Source organism: Cynocephalus volans, chromosome 9, assembly GCF_027409185.1.
Source record: "Cynocephalus volans isolate mCynVol1 chromosome 9, mCynVol1.pri, whole genome shotgun sequence".
Lineage (NCBI taxonomy): Eukaryota > Metazoa > Chordata > Mammalia > Dermoptera > Cynocephalidae > Cynocephalus > Cynocephalus volans.
Window position 1 is genome coordinate 13,941,141 of NC_084468.1, and position 21,876 is coordinate 13,963,016.

The window sequence follows — 21,876 nt, forward strand, 5'->3', positions numbered from 1 at the left end:
CCCAGCCTCAGAAACTGTAAGCAAACAAATTTCATTTTCTTTGTCAATTACCCAGATCCAGGTATTCTGTTAGAGCAACACAAAATGGACTAATACACCAGGATTCTGCTTCTCCAGGTGAACCTTGAACCTGCTACATTTAGTCATCTGTCTGTCTATCTGTCATCTTTTCATCCATCTGTCCATCCATCCATCTGTCCATCCATGAATCCATTCATCTATATTTTGACCATTTCTTCTTGTTTTTTTTCCACCACCACTGTGTTCTGTCCCATTAGTCTCCCTGGACATCTGAAACTTATCTGATAAACCAATTCATGGGAATGTTTATGGACTTAGAGAACAAAACCTTTTAAAAATGGAAAATCATTAGGATTTTAGTCCAAATCTCTTTATTTATGAAGAGAGTTTGAGTAATTTGGGTGGTGCTTCATGGTTTAGTGGGGATACCATACTAATTTGTGTAGGTTACCCAGGCCTTAAATACCTAGAGTATAAATAAATAAAGTATTTTTCCATGCTTGTATTTTATAATAGAAAAGATGACAGTGATTATGATAGTGGTGGTGATGATGTTGATGGTAAAAATAGATATTATTTTTAGCCTTTATCATGTTCCCAATACTATACTTTATGTAGTACTTCATTTTATTCTCCAAAGAACTCTTTGGGGCATATATTGTGATTTTATAGGTGAGGAAACTGAGACTTAGAGAGGTTAAATAATTCACCTAAGGTAATGAAGCTGCTAAGCGGAGGAGTTATCACTGAATGTTTATTGAGCATTTACGGTATTCCAAGCACAGTTGTGAGCATTGTTAACACATTTAATCCTCACTACAACCCAATGACATCAGCACCCTATTATACCCATTTTTGGATGTGGATACTGAGGCACAGAGAGGAAGTTAAGGAACTTGGGAACTTACCTTAAAGCTAGAACATGGTAGACAATTCCAGCCCAAGCACCCTGGTCTCGAAGTCCTCATCCTGAACCACCATTCAGGGGAAGCCTGTTTTGCCAAGCCTGGCTGTTTTTCAGGCTGGGCTGTGGAGTGAGCAGCAAGGTCATAGGGCAGATCCCATCGGAAAGCAGCATGCACATATCTGGCTAATGAGATAACGTTCACAAAGGTATTTTGTAAATGAACGCACAGTCATGGTTACCATCACCCATCCTCAGCCTTGCCTAGGACATGGCCAGCAACAGCTTTGTCTCACCAGTGAGACCTGCCAGGTTGATCTGTCAGTCAGGAAGACTGAGTGGCTGTCCCTGGGATGGGAAACCCATCCTCTGAGAGCTCATAACCCAAACAGTCTGGAACCTGGGGCTGCATGCCCAAGTGCCCACAGGAAGCCAGGGAGACAATGTGATTAAGTGAAGGTGCTGGGTAAGAAGCAACACTATTGTTTACAGATTAAACCTGTAGGAATAGTCTTTGCTTCCTGCAAAACAATATGGCTGCTCACATGTTTCTTGATACACAAAGTTAGTTCTTTCTTTTATTTTCCAACTTTTGAAAGAAAGAGTACTGGAAATATCACTTTCTTCATAATTCTACCAGAAATGAAGTGATAATAACAACACATTTGCTGTCCAGCCTCAAGATGGGGGAGTGATGGGACCTGGGGAGAAAGGGTGAGCTTGGAACCATCAGAGTGGGCAGCTGCTACTCAGCAGTTATTGGTCAAAGGACTATACTGATCAATATCTATTGAGAAAACCAAAACACATCAATTATTTTAATGTGGAGCCTTATTATAAGAAATCATTAAACAGTTTGGAGGACTGAAAAGGAATAAGAAACACTCAGCTGGTAGCTGCAGGATACTGCTATACAAGAGAGGATGGGGTTCTCAGGGCCTAGAACTACTTCAACCCGTGTGGTAACCATGAGCCCCAGGTGGCCACTGAGCACCTGGAGAGCATCTAGTCCAAATAGTGAAGCTCTGTATGAATTACAGACTCGATTTCCAAGACTTAGTATGTAAAAAATAGTATATAAAAGATCTCAGTAAGTTTTCAATACTGACTACATGTTGGCATGATATGTTTTGGATGAGCCTAGTAAAATTCATTATTAAAATTAATTTTCCCTGTTTCCTTTTATCTTTTTAAAACTTGCTACCAGGAAACTTTACATTACATTTGTTACTCACACTTGTAGCTCCCATTATTCTTCTGTTGGACAGCACTAACTTGGAAACTTTGGAGCAGAGGCCCCATGCTGCTGGAACCTAGATATCTGCAGAGGGGAGTGGGCTGGCTGGTGCTTGAATCTCAGTGATGGAGAGCAGCTAAGCTGGGGTGTGGAAAAACCACAAACTGGAACAGCTACCCTGTCAGAGTGAAGAACTGTTGCTTGGGCGATAATGATGGAGAGAAAAGACATAGGAAAATATGTGTCTTTTCTTCTTCTCTACCTTCCAGACTCTCTCTAATGCCTTGTATTGGCAGAGCCCAACAGGGAACCAGCTGACAAAAGAGAACTGATTGCGGAGTCCCAGCCCTAGCATCACAGACCAATGCGAGAGTTATCCCCTGCATTCTTTTCTCTCTCCAATCTGTCTTTCTCCTCTTCTTTTCATTCAACAATGATGATTGAGTGAGAAAGAGACTTTGTGATTGCAACCAAGACTGAATAGCTAATTACTTCAAACCAATGTTGGCTAGTTTGGGACGTTTGCTCACTAGTCTCAGCTCTGCCCAGAATTTCACCTCTTGATGATAAAAGGCCAACCCCCTTCATTTTAATCCTTAAATCTCCACTTCCAAGAGTACTTGAGACACATAATGCCACAATGCACCTTTGTGCTTGTCCCCACTTGAATATGCAAAATAACCCAACCCTAGTTGAATATGTATGAGCTCCTGCAGCTACACCCTTAAAAGTTATAACTCCTGCCTGCTTGGGAAGCTTGGTTTATTTCAGGTCATCAGACTGACCTCACTCCTGGTGTGTGCAACCCCAAATAAAACTCCTTTCTTTTAAATGCTCAGATCGCTATATTTTGTGTTTCTGCTGGCATACGGAACAGAAAAGGACCCCCATGACACCAAGTATAGGGAAGGGTGGGTTTGGAGCTGAGAACCAGTAGTTTAGTAATCAGCATGCCTGGTATTGCAAGAACTACTTATTTTTCAAAAAAGCACGAACTCTAGATTTTTTTAAATGTGAAACTTTCCTAGTTTTAACTAGCGACTAATTAAATATTTTCTAAAACACTGTGTAGTACAAACAGTACATATGTAGGTCACATTGTCTGTGGGCAAGGATGTGGGGACCACGTTCTAGATGTCTCGAGATCTCTTTAGCCCTCACTGTCTGTGGTTCTATGAACATTTAATATGTGTGTACTAAAGATAATTGAAATTCCCTGGGGAGAGGCCACTGTGGGCTATCGTCCAGGAAGGCTTTGTGGAGGAAGGGAGGCCTGGAGTAAGACCTTGGATGTTCTTTCTTGTAAGCAGACCACCATACAATGCCCCTAGCCAATCATTTGCAGCTTTTTTATCTGCTTGTCTCCATGTGACTGCAAATACTAGTCTAAGTGTGCAGCATTATCTATACCCAAGGGTGGGATTTACCTGGGTCACAAGCCAGGCTCCTTGTTTGGGCCCAACACCTCAGAGGCAAGTAATGACTTTCAGACAGGGGAACGGGAACTTCCTGAAACTGCTCAGAAACTCTGCCTCTTTGTTGAGGTTTTTTGTTGATGTTTTTCATATCCAAAGGGGGTTAATCTCAGAAGTAGACTGTTTCCGTTTCCAACTGCTCTTGTTTGTTTAGTGATAAGGGAGGAATAAGATTATGTAATAAATCTTTCAAAAATTAAAATACTAATGCCAATGTTAAAAGTTTAATAAGGAAGACCCTTTAAGTGTGCTTATGAAAATGTAATATGGAATGGTTATTAGCATTTTAAAACTCTGAAAATTACAACCTGGATTGCACTGTTGTTCAGGCCAAGCTTTTCTCTAAGGAAAACCAACGTGCATTCCATTGTATACACTCTGATTGATTCACTCCTGACTTTAGCTCTTGAGTCTTGCAGGAGCCCTCCTTTCCTGGGTATTCACTCCATCCAGCTATCTCCATTTGAGCCCACTTACAGAATCTTTCCAGCTTAAGGAGTTCAGGTTTAAGGAATCCCTGCAGTCCCTAATGGTTTGGAGCTTGTCAAATTTCTGTGTGTTGTAGTTTGTGCCCTGTAGCTACCCAGTTGGTTGGAGGCTGTATCTGGAATGAGCTGATGGTGGAGTCTGTAAAGGCTGACATTCACTAGACCTGCTCGGAAAAGTGCTTCTAGACACTTTTATTCTGAATGAGCTGCTAAGACTTGTGACTTGGAGATGAAAGCAGGCCTGCTGTCTGAGTTCCAGCTGGGATAATGCATCAAGCTGAAGGTGACTGAACCTAGAGATTGGCTGTGGGATGGCCAGCCACCTCCTGGGGGCTTTGGGGTGAACTTAGCCAGAAGAGGTGCTTCATGCTGAGTGGTGGCAATATCCAATTTCTATTTTTGTAGAAATATCCCTTCAAGGTTAATAAGGAGAAGGTACTTCATTCAAAATTTCTTTCTAAAGCAGTGATGAGTTAACTTCTTTGATTTTCTGTTGCTTCTACTGCATATACCAGAGTCAAAGGAGCTGGAACTCAATTGTATAGTAGGTTTTTTCTTTCATTTATGTATTCATTAAAATGCCTAACATGGGACAATCACTTTGCCAGACACTGAGGATACAGCCATCTACCAAGCAGTCTTTGCCATCACAAAACATGATCACTACTAGAGGGGGAGGAAGACTGAAAAGACAACTGCAGGGTGATGTGTAAGTTTTGAGATGGAGATAAGCAGAAGGCGACAGGAAAGCATAGAGAAGGGGCCACAAACCTGGTCTGCAAGTATCAGGGAAGCTTCAGGAGGAAGTGAGGTGTACACCAAGAACTGAGCTATGCATAGGCATTAGCCACAGAGAGGGAGGGCTTCCTATGCTATCCCTACATCCTTGCAATAAGCTTCCATTTCTGAAGGTCGTCTATGCATGACCTTAGTTTCCTGTGGAGTTTTGCTCTAATTGACCAGTTTGGAGTTTGGAGCTTATTGGCCTTAGGAGCTAAGTCCTTGGGCTAAAGAAACTCTGATCCAGGTTTCCCAATCTGCCGCCAGCCCATGTATTGGAAGTTAACAGGAATGTGAGAGGCAGCAGATCTTTGAGTATGAAAAAGAACGTAGCATGCTCCCTGAAGTTTAATAGCTCCCTTTCTAATTTAACCCTGCCCTTAACTAGCCGACAACCTTGCACTAAGGTATAAGATAAACCACAACCTCAGTTTTATTCAATACCTGCTCTTACATCAAGGGTTGATTCACAACTCATCTCCTCTCCAGCTACAAGAAATGTAATCTTTCCCTCTGTTTCCATAGCATGTGTTCTCTGTTCTCTAATGTTATAGTCTTTTTATTTTTTTATGATTTCTAAATTTCTATAGAGTAAAGAGAATCAGTATTCATACATTACAGAAACAAGCAGAAAATTTATGAATTCAATAAAAAATTTCAAAACATTGAGTTTATTCATTCAACAAAGCTTTGAATACCAAGTTAATGCTGAACAATATATATACATATGGTTGCGTTAAATAAATTTTAATGACTGTAGGTGATTGAATGAAACGGTAGAGAAACAGAGAAAGTGAGGGAAACACAGTATATTTTCTTTTTTTATTTTATAATTAGACAATGTAAACATTTTCTGTGGCCCTTTAATGTTATAGTCTTAAGTTTTCCTTCTGCTAGGGTGGGGTGGCATATGGATATCTCAGAAACCCTGAGTATATTGAGTGCTTCCAGAAAGCATGATCCATCTTTGTTTACAAGGCCTTGCACATAGTAGAAATTTTAAAAGTAATTTTTGAAATGGATTGTTGAGTTTGACTAAAAGTGCAGTCACCGTCTTCTGGACAGGTAACTTGGCTTAGGAGCCCTTTTTATGCTCACTGGTTTTGGTTAGGAAGGTATCTACCGAAGAAGAAAATACTGGAAAGAGTTTGAAATTTAAAGGGTTTAACACACCTATCGCATAAAACTTAGGCTTTGAGAGAGTTAAACTCTGTTCTGTTATCTATGTCTTCTGATGAGATGCTATTAAAGGGCTACTTTCTTGGGTTAGTGTTTTATGTGATTCTTATAAGAAAAGGGGAAGGGCCATTACAGTGGAGCCTGGCCAAAGAGTGTGGCTCAATACATGTTTGTCTAGTTCTTGTTCTTATCTTACAAATCTGCAGAATTAGAATCTCATAGGTGAACACCAGTGACAATACAGCATGGTTTTGAGGCTCTGTATCTGTTTGCCTGTTCCTCTTTTCTATTCCTCCCCAATACCATGGCCTCCAAAACTTCACTGTTAGTAGCTCATTCCTTTGCAGCTAACACAGTTCTGTATTAAAAGATGTACTCCCTTCCCTGTGGGGAGTAAGCATTCAGAGTCTAGGAATGAATCTCAAAGATCCCTTTTGTTATTGTCAATACGAGGGCTTTGGTCTTGAAGACCATAGGAGTACATTGCTTTGAGATGGAAGTTCACATCACAGTATTGGGAATTCAAGTCTCAGTTATAAAAAAGTTGGCTTTCCTGAGAAACTGATTTGTTGTTTTCTTTGACCCCGCTATTGGAGTCAGGAGTAATGCAAGTCAGGTTTGTACTCCCGACCTCTTTCCACCCTCCTGCCTAGGCATTGGTGCATCTTGCTGGACCAATGAGTTTGAGAAGGGAAACTGAATGCAGCCCTTTCTCCTCTCCTTGCTCTCACAAAAGCAGCACCTGCTCGTATAGGCTTGTTGTAGTATGGTGAAAGCAGACCTCCTAGGGAAGCCTTCAGGGCTGCAGACCCACCGCTGACTTGCTGGATAAGTCTCTCTAATGCAGTTTAGGAAGGCTGCATGCCTGCAAATATAAGCCGCATTCTCCACATCAGCATTATCTGTAATAAGGTGGTATTTTATATCCATATACAGTAACTCAACCCCTGTCCAACTCTAAATTGATTCAGAACTTCGTCAGGAAAGTAGTCCCTTTCGTTGATTGAGATCCCTCCCACTCCAGTGTGATCATTCATTCTTCTACTTTTGCCTTAACCATCAGTAAATTTGGATCCAAGATAGTCAGGTTCAACTTAGGTATAATCAAACACAGCAAAATGTAAATAAAATATAAAGGAATCTTGGTATAATTTTTAAAATTTTTCTTCAGTAAAGGATTAGTGAAAATCATTTGGTCAGGTGTGAATAAAATTGTTTCTATTTGTTTTGGTCTCAATTTCTCTCCATTTGGTGATCATGTTCTGCTGATTCTTACCAGTTTGTCTCTTACTACTTTTATCGTAGGTCTGCATTTGTGCTTTTCTTTGATTATTGACATAATGTAAGACTGTAGACCGAAATCATGGTTTTTATATACTATTGTATAAAAATCAGATTTTAAATACAAGCCTTTAATGAAAAATATTTTTGAAGGGCAATGCTCCAGGAAAAGGTTCCCTCTGCTTTCAGACGGCCCCATCTGTCCCTGTCTCCATCAGGGTCCTACCTCTGCCTTTTTTCCTTCTGAGTCTGGCTGTCACTGTGTTTATATTCCACTCCTCTCAGCAACCATGAGCCCTTTGACTGGGGTCTGATCTAAAAATGGATTCCTCCTTTGAGCAGAAACTCAGATGCTCTTACATCAGCCGTAGAAATGATTTCCCCTCTCCTAAACATGGCAAGCTGGAGTATCATTGTTTAACCAATTTCTGCCTACTCTTGCGGGGTTGACAGTTTCACCAACTGGAGCCTCAGATTTTTCACCCATGAGGGACCAGACGTAGGCTGTCTGGCCTCTGAGTCCCTTATTTCCCCTTGCTTTCTTTTTAAGTGAGTCAGGTAGCCATGGAAACAACTGAAGATTAATGCTCAAAATAGACAATTGTTCATTTCTCTCTGAACAATACAGCAAAAATAAAGGTTGTTTTAGCAACAATCTGAATTCTAGCAACAAATTATGAGGTCCGGTTGCAGAATATAGATGGAAGGGAAGAGGTCACCTCTATGAATGTTTTCTTGAGCATCTGAGTGTTAAAATCATGGAAGGCCAGAGAGAGTAAGTTTACCACACATGGAAGCACCAGCTTTCATGAACACTGGATCTGGTCACTCAGTGAATACTTCAGTGGAACTGCAGTGCCACCCATTTTCCACCATAGTGGTCACCAAGCTCATCACATCTGTCCTACTGTCCTGCTGGGCCCTGTACTTAGAGCAGATGTAGGCAGGCTCCAGTCTGCTATCTTGTTTTGTGTTCTTCATGGCCCACCTCACCACCCGATATTATCTTATTTATTTATTTTCTCTTCCAACTAGATTTCCTGGGAGCAATATTTTGAATGGTCTACTTGGATCACAAGCCACATTCTTGGCTATAAGAGAGCAGAACACATTGATTTGCAGTCCTGCCAGTATTTCGCCCAATGAAGATGTAATTCCCCCCAAAGGAAATCGACAACTGTTACTATAAGAAAGAGGAATGGATGCTGCAAAACTAGAAGACAGTACATGTCAGCTACTGGTTTAGCGTGAGACAGCAAACGCAGATGCAGAAAGACTGTGTTGAGCCATGAGCCAGGGAGCCGTGTGGTTTGCAGAAGTAGTGGGAAGTGCACTGGGATTTTTCAGGCTGTGAGATTAGGAGTTTGAGCTTAGTCAGATGACTGCAACTAACTTTTAAGATACAGGAAATGGCTATTGTTAGTATTTTGTATTTCTTTGATTAGCATTATGGTTGAACATTTATCATCTGTTTATTAATGATTTCTTATTTATTTATTTATTTATTTTTGCTTTAATTTATCAATATGCAACATAGTTCTATAAATCTTATCATGTTCTTTGCCTACTTTTCTCGTAGAGGCTTATCATTTTTTCCAACCAATTAATGCGTTTTATTTTCATAACAATGGTAACTATTTGCCTGGTAGATTTGTGATACTTAATTCCCCCAATTAATAATTTTCTTTTGATTTTGATGTTACAAACAAGTTTAACATCTTTATGAAATGAAATAAAATGATTTTTTTCATGAAACTTTCGCTACTGATCTTGCACTTAGGAAGTCAGTCTACAATCTTAGATCAGAAAGATAATACAATTGTATTTTCTTCTTATTTTATACTTTTGTTTTACATATTTTGCTCCTTGTTCTAGCTGGAACTTTTTTTTTTCTCTTTCTTGTGAGTGCTGAGTGTTTAAAATTATGTCCTCCTCCCCTAGTTAGCTAATTGTGTAAACATCACTTATCAAATAACTCTTCCTCTCCCATACATTTGTGATGCTGTTTATATTATAAACAAAATCCTTAAATATAACAGAGTTTGTTTTTAAGCTATCTATTCTGATTCAACAACCTGTCAATTGTCACAAGTACAATATTTTTTGAATTATTGATGCTTTATAATATACTTAAATAGGAAAAAACCCTCCTCACCAGTTGCTCTTATTTATCAAAAAAACTTCTTAGCAATTCTTCTTGATTATATCTCTTAAAAAAATTTAGAATATTTGTCACAGAAAATTATTTGGGGGTTTTGATTGAATTTTTATGTTAATTTGAGTTGAACTTAACGTTTTTGTAGAAATGTAATCATAATAGCATTTGGTGTTTATTGAATACTTTGATGTTTCAAAAGTGCTACATAAATATTATCTCATTTAATTATCAAAATAACGTCATGGGATAGGTAATATAGTGGTACTTATCTGACAAATGAGGTCAAGAGAAATGATGCATCTTTCCAAAAATCACATAGCTGGTTAGAGGCAGTCAGGACTCAAACTCAGGTCTGCACATGAGAGATCCCCTAATTACCGTGTTTTGTTTTGTTTTTTCTGTATCTTAGTAGAGTTTTATTGTTTTCTTAAGATTATCCCTAGGTATTTTATATATACTCTTGCTTTTGTTCATTTTTTTTCTTCAGTTATTTTTGACATACATGAAAGGTGCTAATTTTTATATCTATATAATGCAAAATGGTGCAGACACTTTAGAAAACAATCTGAGTGTTTCTCACAGATTAAACACAGAGTTACCATATGACCCAGAAATTCTATTCCTAGGTATACTTATACTCAAGAGAAATGAAAACATATGTCTATACAAAAACTTGCATATAGTCACAGCAGCATTATACACAGTATCTAAAAAGTGGAAACAACAAATGCTCATCAACTGATAAGTGGATTAATAAAAAGTATGTCCATACAATGGAATATTATCAGCAATAAAATGAAATGAAGGGCTGGCCAGTTAGCTCGCTTGGTTAGAGTGCAGTGTTATAACACCAAGGTCAAAGTTCAGATCACTGTACTGGCCAGCTGCCAAACAAACAAACAAACAAACAAAATGAATTACTGATATATTCTACTGCATGAATGAACCTTGAAAACATTATGCCAAGTCAAAGAAGCCACTCATGAAAGACCATATATTATATGATTCTATTTATATGAAATGTCTAGATAAGACAACTCCATAGCAACAGAAGGTGGATGAGTGGTTGCCTAAGGCTGGTGGGCAGACGGTTGGAGGAAAGGGAGAGTGATAGCTAATACATGTGGGGTATGGGGTTTTGGGGGGCTCGATGAAAATGTTCTAAAATTGTGGTTATGGTTGTACAACTCTATGAATATACTAAAAACCTTTGAACTGTACACTTTAAATATGTGAATTATATGGTATGTGAATTATATCTTAGTAAAGCTACTATAAAAAATGATAATTCTAGGATGGTATCCCAGATGAGCACACACCCCCTTTTCTAGTGATGATTCTGTATTCATTCTAATAGTCACACCTATTATTTTCTGTTTCATTAGGACAGGCCATAAGCACAGCATTTATCACACATGGAAGCATTAGCTTTCATGAACACTTTAGGAATACCTTCTAGGATTGAGTCTTCTTGGACTTCAATGGAACTGGGCTGCCACCTTGTTTGATTAACCAAAGCTTTAATTGATGATGATGATGATGATATTTACTGTAATTTCACTATGTGCCTGATGCCTGTCCAAGCATTTTCTTTTACTTGTACTAATTCATTTAATTTCCAAACAAATATTCCCTTTTTAATGGATAGACAAATAAAAAATGTTTAATAAAAATGGTGGGAAGAATAACAAGGAAGAATAAGAAATGTTAATCCTTATAAAAATTCAAGGGATCCTCAGACATCATAATTAGAGGGAAATTTTTAGCTTCAAACTGTATCATTATTAAGCAACAAAGAGTCAAAATAAAAAAACAGGCTTCAACTCAATAAGTTCCAAAAGCACCGTTAAATAAAGAAAAATAAAACAAAAAATATAGTTGTCCCTTGGTATCCACAGGGTATTGGTTCCAGGACTTCCTCCTCCTTTGCCCCCACAGATACCAAAACCTGTGGATACTCTAGTCCCTTGTATAAAATGACATAGGATTTGTATATAATGTACGTACATCCTCCCTTACGCTTGAAATCACCTCTAGATTACTTTTAATGTCTAACACAATGTAAATGCTATAAAAATAGTTGTTATGCAGTATTTTTTATTTGTATTATTTTTATTGCTGTATTGTTATTATTTTCAAATATTTTGGACTGAATGTGAAACCTGCAGATACAGAGGAACGACCGTACTAAAAATAACAGACATTAATTAATTTTTATATTAATTTGAAATGAACTTAGATCTCTGTAGAAAAACCATAATAGTGCTTTCAAAAAACACCCTGGGGTCATATGGTTATACGTAAACTGGTTCTTTCTGACTTTCCTAGTACTGTAACAGTACTGTGCAAACTACTGCAGACCCCAGAAGAGACAGGATGCTGTCGAGTTTATTCTATGCAGATAGCATAATTCTGCTAGCTGAATAGGACAAAAGTAGAACAAAAATGAAAGCAATAGCCTAGTTCTGCTCTGAACACAGATGCATACAGCAGATGAATCAAGAGCAAATACAATGTAACAGTAGGGTAAAGGAATAATTTACCATGACCAAGTAGAGTTTAACCTAGTAAAGTCAGGAAATAACAACTTAATTCTTGATAATAGTGCAAAAAGAGGAAAAGTACATTTGATCATCTCCTTGGCTGACAAAATGGCATTTGCTAAAATCTAACTTCCATCAGTAATTAAATTGAAAAATGAGAAAATTTTACAAGATGGTTTTCTTTATATATTATAGAATCGACAGCATCATATTAAGTGAAGAAATACACTAGCATCAATTTCATTAAAACTAGGAATAATACAAATGCCTTGCATCACCCTCACTATTTAACATAGTTTAAGTTTTAGCCACTGTATTAAGCAAAGAAGTGAAAACAAAAGATGTATCTACTGACAAAGAAGACAGAAAATTATCAATATTTACAGACAAATTGATTATGTAGTTTAAAAAATGTTAAAGAATGGAGTGAGAAACTATTAGAACTAATGAGGAAATTCAGTAAAATTGTCCAATCAAGGCATCAGTATACAGAAATGCAACAATAACCAGAGAATAGAAGGGAGAGAAAAGATTCCATTGGTTTCATGAGCAATGGTTTTATTTTCATTTTCCAAATACCATGTATATATTAATCTAGCTTTTTCTCTGACTCAATAGCTATTTAGGAGAACTTTAAAATATTTTAAGTGGTTAAGAATATTTTGTTTACATTTCTGTAAAATTTTTTTGTGTTAATATGATTAAACTATGCAACCGGTACAATTACAGCACTAGTGAATTATTTTAGGCCTTTTTTGGCCGTATTATTTGGAACATTTTTGTATATATTATGTTAAAATGTGATATAATTATTAACTTGTCTAAAGAAATATATAAATATTTATTATATCAATCTAATAATTAGATTATTTAATTTTCCATGTCCTTGTTTTGTTTCTTATTTAATCTATGGAAACTGAATGAATGTTCTACCATTAACAAGTGTTCTTTAGCCACATTTTTGAGTTCTAATAGTCCTTTGATTTATATTTTGATGCTATGATCTTGGAACATAATGGCATTTTTAGTTAATAAAACATTTAATATTTTTTGCTACAAAATTTAACTTGTCTGAAATGAATATTTTTACTCTTGATTTCTTTCGGTTTATGTATAACTTTGATAAATAATTTTCTATCTTTTTAATTTTAATCATGCTAAGTCATTTTTTATACATGTTTTTTCATTACTCAGTATTGATTCTTTCTGTCTCAGTCTCTCTTTTGTGTTTGGCCGTTTAACAGGGGGAGTGTAAACCAGTTAAGTTTATCATTGCTCTTACTATTTGACCTTATTTCTCTAGTACTTTAAAACTTTTTTATGAGACTTACTTTGTCTTTTATTAACAGATTTCTTGTAGTGCTTTTTGTGTGTGTGTGGCTGGCCAGTATGGGGAACCATAACCTTGACCTTGGTGTTACAAGGCCATACTGTAACCCACTGAGCTAACCAGCCAGCCACTGCATTTGTTTAAGTCTCTAATTCATCTGAAAATATTACATGAAGGCTAAAGGATGTGAGATCTTGTTCTGAAATGAACAACCAATTATTTAAATATTATCAAATTTCATTCTTTTTTTTTTCGTAATTTTATTTTGTTGATAGATGTAAAACACCTTGAATTGAGATATAAACATACGTATGTTCCTGAACCGTCTTCCCCGGTTTGTCTACTTTTGCACCAGTGCCACACGATCGTACACGCTGCTTTGATAGCTCTTGTGGTCAGGTTCCCTTACTCTTATTTTCAAAGATGTTCTGGGCTGTGCCTTCTGGGATTTGGTTTTGATAATGGTAATATCAGTTGTCCTCCTTTTTGACCCTCTTTTTTATTTTTTAAATTAATCTGGGAGGGCTGTTTTAAGGATAGTAACTAACTGGAAATCATTTTAAACCGGAAAACATCCACAAGTCTCTTTCTAAGGAATATGAAACAATAACTCTTCTGGTCTTTAAAATATGGAGTTAACGTTATGCATATATTTGAAAGAAAAGAGAGAATTAAGGATGTCCATGCATGATCTCAGTGACTAGCTAGATTAAATTTGCTAATGGAAACAATTTGCTCCGTTTGAAGAAACACCGTGTCCTTCCTTTTAAAAAGTATGACATGGAGACTACGATGCCTCATGATCTGAGTTCTGCAGAGGTAAGCAACATTCTGACAGTCCTGGGTACTGGTGGAAGCAAAGACCTATTGGGTGAGTTGCAGAATTACCTTTCTTGGAGATCTCTCCCCTCACCCAAGATGTCATTCCTCTTCAATTATTTGTAAAGACTCTTACAAGGTGCACTTGCACTTGGCCAATGCAAACTCCCAAAACCCAGTTGCAGAGGTCACTGGACCTAAGTGCAAAGTAGCCACACTTGTTTCTAACCGCTCTTTCTCCTGGAGCAAAACCTCAGGCCAGTCATTAGACAGGCTGGACTCACCTCCATTGCAAAGAGAAAGGAGGTTTCCATTGGGCCAAATGGAATAATCCTTGCCTGCTGAAGGCATATTCCTGATTCAGTAGCGCACGGTGGCTTTTTCAACTGTTAGCACGACCGAGCAAACCCAGTTTTCCTGTAACTGAAGGAGCGGTGGTATGAAAGGCAGATGTGCACCTCACTTGAACAGCCAGGACTCTGGTACCTCAGGAATTATTTTAGAACTAATGGTTTCTGATGCTCAGTTGTTCCTTGCTAGCCAACTTTACCCATCGCACTTACCTTGGCCTTATTTAGAATTAAAGTCCAAAGCCTTTGGTGTAGCAGAGAAAGCACAGGCTGCACAGCCAGTCAGACCTGGGTTCAGATCTCAGTTCTGTTACCGATTAGCAGGATGTCCTTCAGCATCTTCCTGAGTGGCTCTTTGCCTCAGTTTCCTTACATGTTCAATCCTATTGAATGATAATATTAATGCCTCTCCCCGCCCCCTGGGTGGGGGTGAGGATTAGAATTGATGTGTGCAAAGTACTGGATGCAAAAGATGCTCAGTAAGGAGTAGCTGCTATGATCATGCACAAGTCTGTTTTGCTACATGTATGGGCAGGTTTTCTGTGACCAAGGAGTTTCCAGGGACATGGGATGTTCATTGATAAAAAACTGGGAGTTTCAGGAAAACTGGATGATTGGTCATCTTATTACGGGGAAACAACTGCTGCTTGTGACTGAGTGTGGAGATAGAAGATGCAAGGAATTCAAGCTCCCAGGCTCCGCTCCTTTGCAATGCCAGGCGTTGCTAGTAGTTGACACCCTTCTTCCCCAAGTGAGCTGCTACCCCACAAGCTCCCAAGCTGCCACTGTCAATCAGAGCTTCAGGGAAAATAAAACTTGTTTGATCCCTTATAGTGCCTAGGTTTTCCAAAATTTCCTTTTGCTACAAAATGAAAGTTTTTACTTTTGTGACAATGGACTTTACCTAGGCCTCAGAAGCTATTCTATTGAAACAATTTCACACTCATTTGTGAATTTTTGAGGATCTTTCTTAACACATTAATAATTTCATTAGAACATAACAGAAGAGTTTGCAAACCTCCAAACAGTAAACAACTACTTTTAACAAATGAAACAAGATCTAACCAGATATTCCCTCTAGCTATTCCCTAGAACTCCAGCCAGAGCAGGCCTCAGCTGGGGGGCAGGGAGTAGCTAAAGAAAAATCTGCTTGACCAAGTAGGACAGTCTAAATTCCTAGGAGTAACAGTAAAGTTTGCTTAACCATAAGATAAGAATAAAATTAGTTAAACATATACTTTCCTTAGGCTAAGCATGATTTCATGGTCACAAGATGTTTGTTCCGTAATAGAATAGCTTGAGATAATATCTGTAATGCCAATTTTGAGTTATTTTATAGACCGCCCTTAGCCAGAAGCCTGCATTGAAAGTTGTACACCTCCAGACTTAAAGGAGCCAAGAAGACCTTAGTCAAGATGCCAAAAATAGTTGTGCTGACTTCACCACAAGTAAATAAGATCCCCACATGACTCCCAAGGCCCCTACTCATGACTTTGTTCTATAAATGCTTGTGACTTTAAGCCATTGGGAAGTTCAAGTATTTGCAGCACTAGCTGCTCTGTTCTCCTTGACTGGCACCCATTAATATTAAAGCTAATCTTTTCTATCATGAATCTCGGTGTGCAGACTTACTGGCTGGACTGCACAGTGGGTGATGAGCTCCTTTCCTTTTGGTGACACAAATTAAGAACTAAAAGAGAGAGAATGACTTATTGGTATGAGATTTGACCTAAATCCAGAATCAAAGAAAAGGGCGCAAGATATAGCATTTCATCTCTGGAAGACATTCAAAGTAGGACTTTTTCATGAACAGATGCACTTAACTCAGGAATAGATATTTTCAGAAGATTATTTGAAGGTTATTGAAAATTGCATAACTTTTTCTTTGTCCAGGGTGGCGACATTCTGGAATGAATAGGAACAGAAAAAAGATAGGGCTGGGTGGGGCCTTTGAGATTGCTTCACCAATTCCCTTCCTTTATAGTTTTAATAACCTTTCCATGCATTTTTTAGCTCAATGGTTTCAAGTTTGATAAGCATCTTTATATAAACACTGACAGTGTAGATGTATTAGGTTTTGTTCAAAACCCAAACTCTTCCATACTCCCAGTGATCAGAGACACCATCTCAACTCCGATGGATAAATGGAGGTGAGGCCCGAGAGCGACTGCAGAGAAGCCACCAGACACTCACATGTACGTATGTATATCAATATGTCACCCCCACCTTCTCTCTCGTGAAGTCTTTCCCGACAACACTCAGTCACAGCATTTGCCTTTTCTCCAGGGATTTCCTGTGGCTTAACAAGCTTTGGAGTCATGCTCTGATTCAAGCTTGACCTTGGTATTATCTATCTGTGTGAACTTAGGAAAGATATTCAACTTCTCTGAACTTCATTTACAAAATACTTGCATCCTCAGGTTATGGTGAAGATGAAATGAGGTGAAAATCACTACACAATAAGCACACAATACTTTTAAAGGTAAGCCCCAGACCTTCAACTTCCTTGAGATTTTATTCTCTATGCTTTGTGATCACGTTGAGTGTATTCAGCCTTATATACTTGGCTAGCATTTTATGCTCTTGCCCTAACTTTATCCTGAGTGAAATGTCAGCACCTTTAGGGTGGGGATCAAGTACAGGAATCTCTAATAATGATCAACATAGTGCCGGGCACATGATAAATAACCAACAAGTGAATTTTGATTTAATAAGCTCCTATCAGCCTTCATTCAAAGAGCTTATTAAAGATTATGAAATTCTAATAGATATAAAAAGTGGGATGGACTAGTCATAAATGAATGAGTTAATAATTATGGTATATTCCATTAGTGGACCATTATATAGAAACTAAAGTCATGTTATTAAAAAATACTTAACAAGGTGACTCATGACATTATTTAATGAAAATGCCAGGATATGTAATTACTTATTCTATATCTGAGCAATGTTTGCAATGTATATGAGCCAGAAGAAAAGACTGGAAGGATATGTACCAGGATATTAGCAATGGTTATATCAGGTAGTAAAACTATTTTCTTCTTCTGTTTGTTCAAATAATCTACAATGAACATGCATTACTTTACAATCAGAAAAAAAAAAAACTAGTAATATTTTTTATAGAAAGGATGCAGGTGATATCCTATTAGAAAATGAATTTCCTAAGAATGCTGCAAATCCTGCTTTAGGAAAACTGATCTCGATGGTCTTTTTCCTGCTGCGCTCCATTCCATGTAGTAGCAGTATGGGCTGTGTTATCCTCTTGAATTAAATGTTCACCTCAAGGTTACAGAGAAATGGAGGGAAAAGAGAATTTCCTGCAAGGACTGGGCCACTTATTTATAAATCCCTTGTCAGATGCCCTTGATATTTTAAGGTCCTAAATGCAGGCCTCCCTGATTGTTCTATCACCAGAGGTAAGAGGAAAATCTTGATCTGTGCATACTCTTTGATAACCCCTCATAATTGGTAGTGAATGACAGAAAAGTGAATGTCAGGACAGCTCTCCCAGGCCAGAGAGCACCCAACCTGCAGATAGTGCATCTGACAGTGTCTAATAAGGTGGTTAGAATCAAGGTGGCATGTTGTCACTGTGCAGCATGCTCTGTGACCTTGAGCAAAAGTTTTAGCTGCTCTAAGTCCCATTTGCACAATGGGGGATAACATCTCCTCACTGGTAGGGATTGAATGTTTACGTCCACCCCAAATTCACATGTTGAAAGCCACATGTTTGAAACCCATAAGAAGGCCCTCGCCAGAACCCTACTGTGCTGTCATCCTGATCTCCGACTTCCAGCCTCCAGAACTGGGAGGATACCCACAGAGGTATTGCAAAGATTTGATGGCATCATGCTTGTCAAGTTCCTGACTTACTATAGAGGATAACCATTATTTTGACTCAGTGTGGTTTCATGAAAGGAGCACAGGCTTTGGCTCTGAGGACCCAGTTTCAAAGCTCACTTCATCCCTTACTAGCTGTATGACAAAGGGTGTCACTCAACCTGCCTGATCATCAGTCTTCACATCTGTATAATGGAGCCCACAATTCCTACTTCCAAGTGTGGTTTTAAGGAATGAAGAGTATGTGTGTAACAGATGTAGTAGCTGACAGCAGCCAGGCAGGGCAAATGAGCGAGTGAAATGTGCTGTGTGACAAGCTAGGGAGCAGCCGAGGAGGGAGCCGTGACTCAGCACCAGCCAGCTGTTACCACCCGTAAGAGACATTTTAATTTTAAAAATTAGAAATCTTAATTTTTGTGAGAAATTCATCAGTTTTTAACTGTTGACAAATCATCCGAAAATCTTCAGGCAGTGTTGTGTAGGTCGCCAGTGGTAGGTTAGATTCCCAGCTGATTACACATAGCCTTTGCCATGGGATTTTGCAGGGGACAGAGTATATTTCCCCATCCGCTGATATTGGGCTTGTCCTTGGGATTTGCTTCAGCGAATGGTTGCAGCATAACCAGATGTGTGTGTGTGTAATTTGGCATTCTTTCACTTCTGCCATCTGCTGGGAGAAGAGAACGCCCTGGGGAGCCACTGTGCCAGAAAGAGACATAAGGGGCAGACCCAAGATAGAGTTGCCCCAGATGACCCACAGTTTCCTCAGTGAGAAAAAAAGGATTATTACAAAGCAAAACCCAACTCATGCCCCACTCTGGGGCTCCTGGTTTGAGACCACTGAGGTAAAGCATTTGGCAGGTGACCGGCTCATGTTATTTACTTAATAAATGGTTACCCTTGTGATTATTCCATGCCCAACAAATCTCATGAGGTTTCTATGATAGAAGGTAAGCTTGACACAATGATTTGACCTCTGAGAAACTTGAACACACCCATCTGTCTACCTCTCACCTTCTGTAGTGGTTTGAATTATGTCCCCCCAAAACCCTCTGAAGCTTTAATTGTGTCCATTAGGTTTTATGTATTAGAAACTGGGCTCCCACTGTGACTGTTAAGAGGGTGGGAAATCCTATTATGGTAATTGAAAGGTGGGGTCTTGAAGAGGTGATTGGATTGTAGGACCATGCAGTAGTGAATGGATTAATAATGGTGGTCAGGGTCATGGTTCTGAGGGATTTAAAAGAAGAGAGAAGAGGGTCTGTCTGTCTCTCTCTCTGATCTCTCTGCTTCTACCACCTTGCAATGTGAGACCCCTGAGTCACTGTGGCCACCACCAGATGGACTTTGGACCTCCCAGCCTCAGAACTGTAAGCAATAAATGTCACTTTTCTTTATAAATCACCCAGTTTAAAGTATTCTGTTATAGCAACACAAAACAGACTAATACACCTTCTTTCATACCTTATAGGGATAAATGTCACCCCAAAGTTGTGCCATAGAATTATAGACTGTTTGAAACTTAAGACAATGTGTGGTAGACAGTGGTTTCATGATTTCTTGCTTGCGAGTTTTTGAGCATATCTATCCCACCAACATGTATGATCAAAGTTAGATATTAAGAATAAAGACTGAAATGATTTAACTTCTCAGAGCTAGAAAAGTCTCGCGGGACAGTGAGGGTTATTCAACACAACAACAAAAACTTGTAAGGAAAGAGCTGAGATAGAACCAAGAAACAAGTAAGTGCTCTAGGACCCCAGAGAGGACAGTGGGCCCCAACCAGAGCTGGGGAGACATCTCAGCGGACGTGAGAATCAAGCAAAGCTTTTAAAGATGAATAGCTTTTGTTACATAAGAACATGGGGAATGGCATTCTAAGAGAAAAAACACATAAAAGACCCATGAGGCATGAGTATTTGGTGTATCCAAAAAATAGAGAGGAGCCTAGGGTGGATAGTAATTCATGTACAAGTGGGGAGAGGCTAAAGATAAAACTGTAAGGTAAGCTGAGGCCAGGTCGTAAATTGCCTTGTATATTGTAGATTTTTTTTTTTTTTCAAAAGTGGCTGTCACTAATTCCTAATTCCTCCCCTTCTGGTATGTGTATGCCACTTACCCATCAAGTGTAGTCTATCCCTTGGTGACTTCAATCTGGGCTGGCCTGTGATTGCTTTGATGGATAGCATACTGAAGTGACTCAGTGCCAGTTCTCAGCACAGGCGATTTATGTTTTCTCTGTCTTGGGATGCTGGCTCTTGGGACACAACCTCTTAGAAACCAACCATTATTCTGTGAAAACCCCACAGGGAGGCTATATAAATGCACTCCAGTCAACAACACTGGCTGAGCTCCTACCCAATAGCCAGCAGTGTGAATGTACCATCTTGGATGCCCAGCCTAGTGAAGACTCTGATGACTTCACCCCCAGCTGGCATCTGAGACTTTAAAGTGCAAACCACCTGGAAAAGGCCAATGAGCTCTCAGAAGAGCAAATGATAATAATAATGTTTTGATAATGATAATAATAATGTTTTGATAATGATAATGTTTTCTTGAGTCAGTATGTTTTGGAATGACATGCTGTACAATAACAGATAACTGGAACAGGTGTTAAATAAATTGTCCTAAGCATCCTCTATAATGATTGCACATATGGGTGACTTTAAAGAACTGATAAAAAAACAACAACAACAACTTAAAGTGGTGAGGCAGGGCAGGGGATACCCTGGAAGTTCTCTTGGAGTACCATAGTGGGAAAGCAATCAAGCAGCTATTTCCCTATGTTTCCTTGGGCTCTGTTGCTTTGCACTGCACATTTTCTACAAAATGCTAATGTTCCAGGGAGGTAATGTGATGTACTAGGAAAAAAACAGACTTTGTAGTCAAGGGACATCCAGATTCAAATCCCAACTGTGTCAGTCCTGATGTCTGGGGGCAATTCACTAAATGGAGTAGATGCTTTGCCCCCCCGGCCCACACACTCTGATGTCCTTTATGAAGCCAGAACACTCATCCCAAGATGCTGTGACTGGTGCCATCTAGTTGACCTCATCTCTGCAGAACGGCCCTCAGCTGATGCAGACCATCTTGCTCTGAAGGTTAGTCTCCTCACACACCATGGGGGTTGTCCCCAGACAATGACAGACTGATACAGGTGCACAAGAGGCTGGCTGCTAGCACAAGAGGGGACAATTCTGCATTGAGGTCAATGCTCCAAAGCCCTCCTCCTATGTGTCAGGCCCAGGATATAGACTACCTACGTCCCCAGCTTTTCTTAGCTCTTTCTCCTTCCTTGTCCTGCTTCCCCCACTCTTTTAAAGGATTTTTTTCTGAAGAACAGTCTCTTAATGAATCTCATGCCCCCAAATCTCGGTCTTAGGCTCTGCTTCTGGAGATCCTAAACTTAGCTTCCCATTTTCAAACCCCCTTTCCAGAATTTGCTGAGATGATAAATTAAAATTGCCTGGC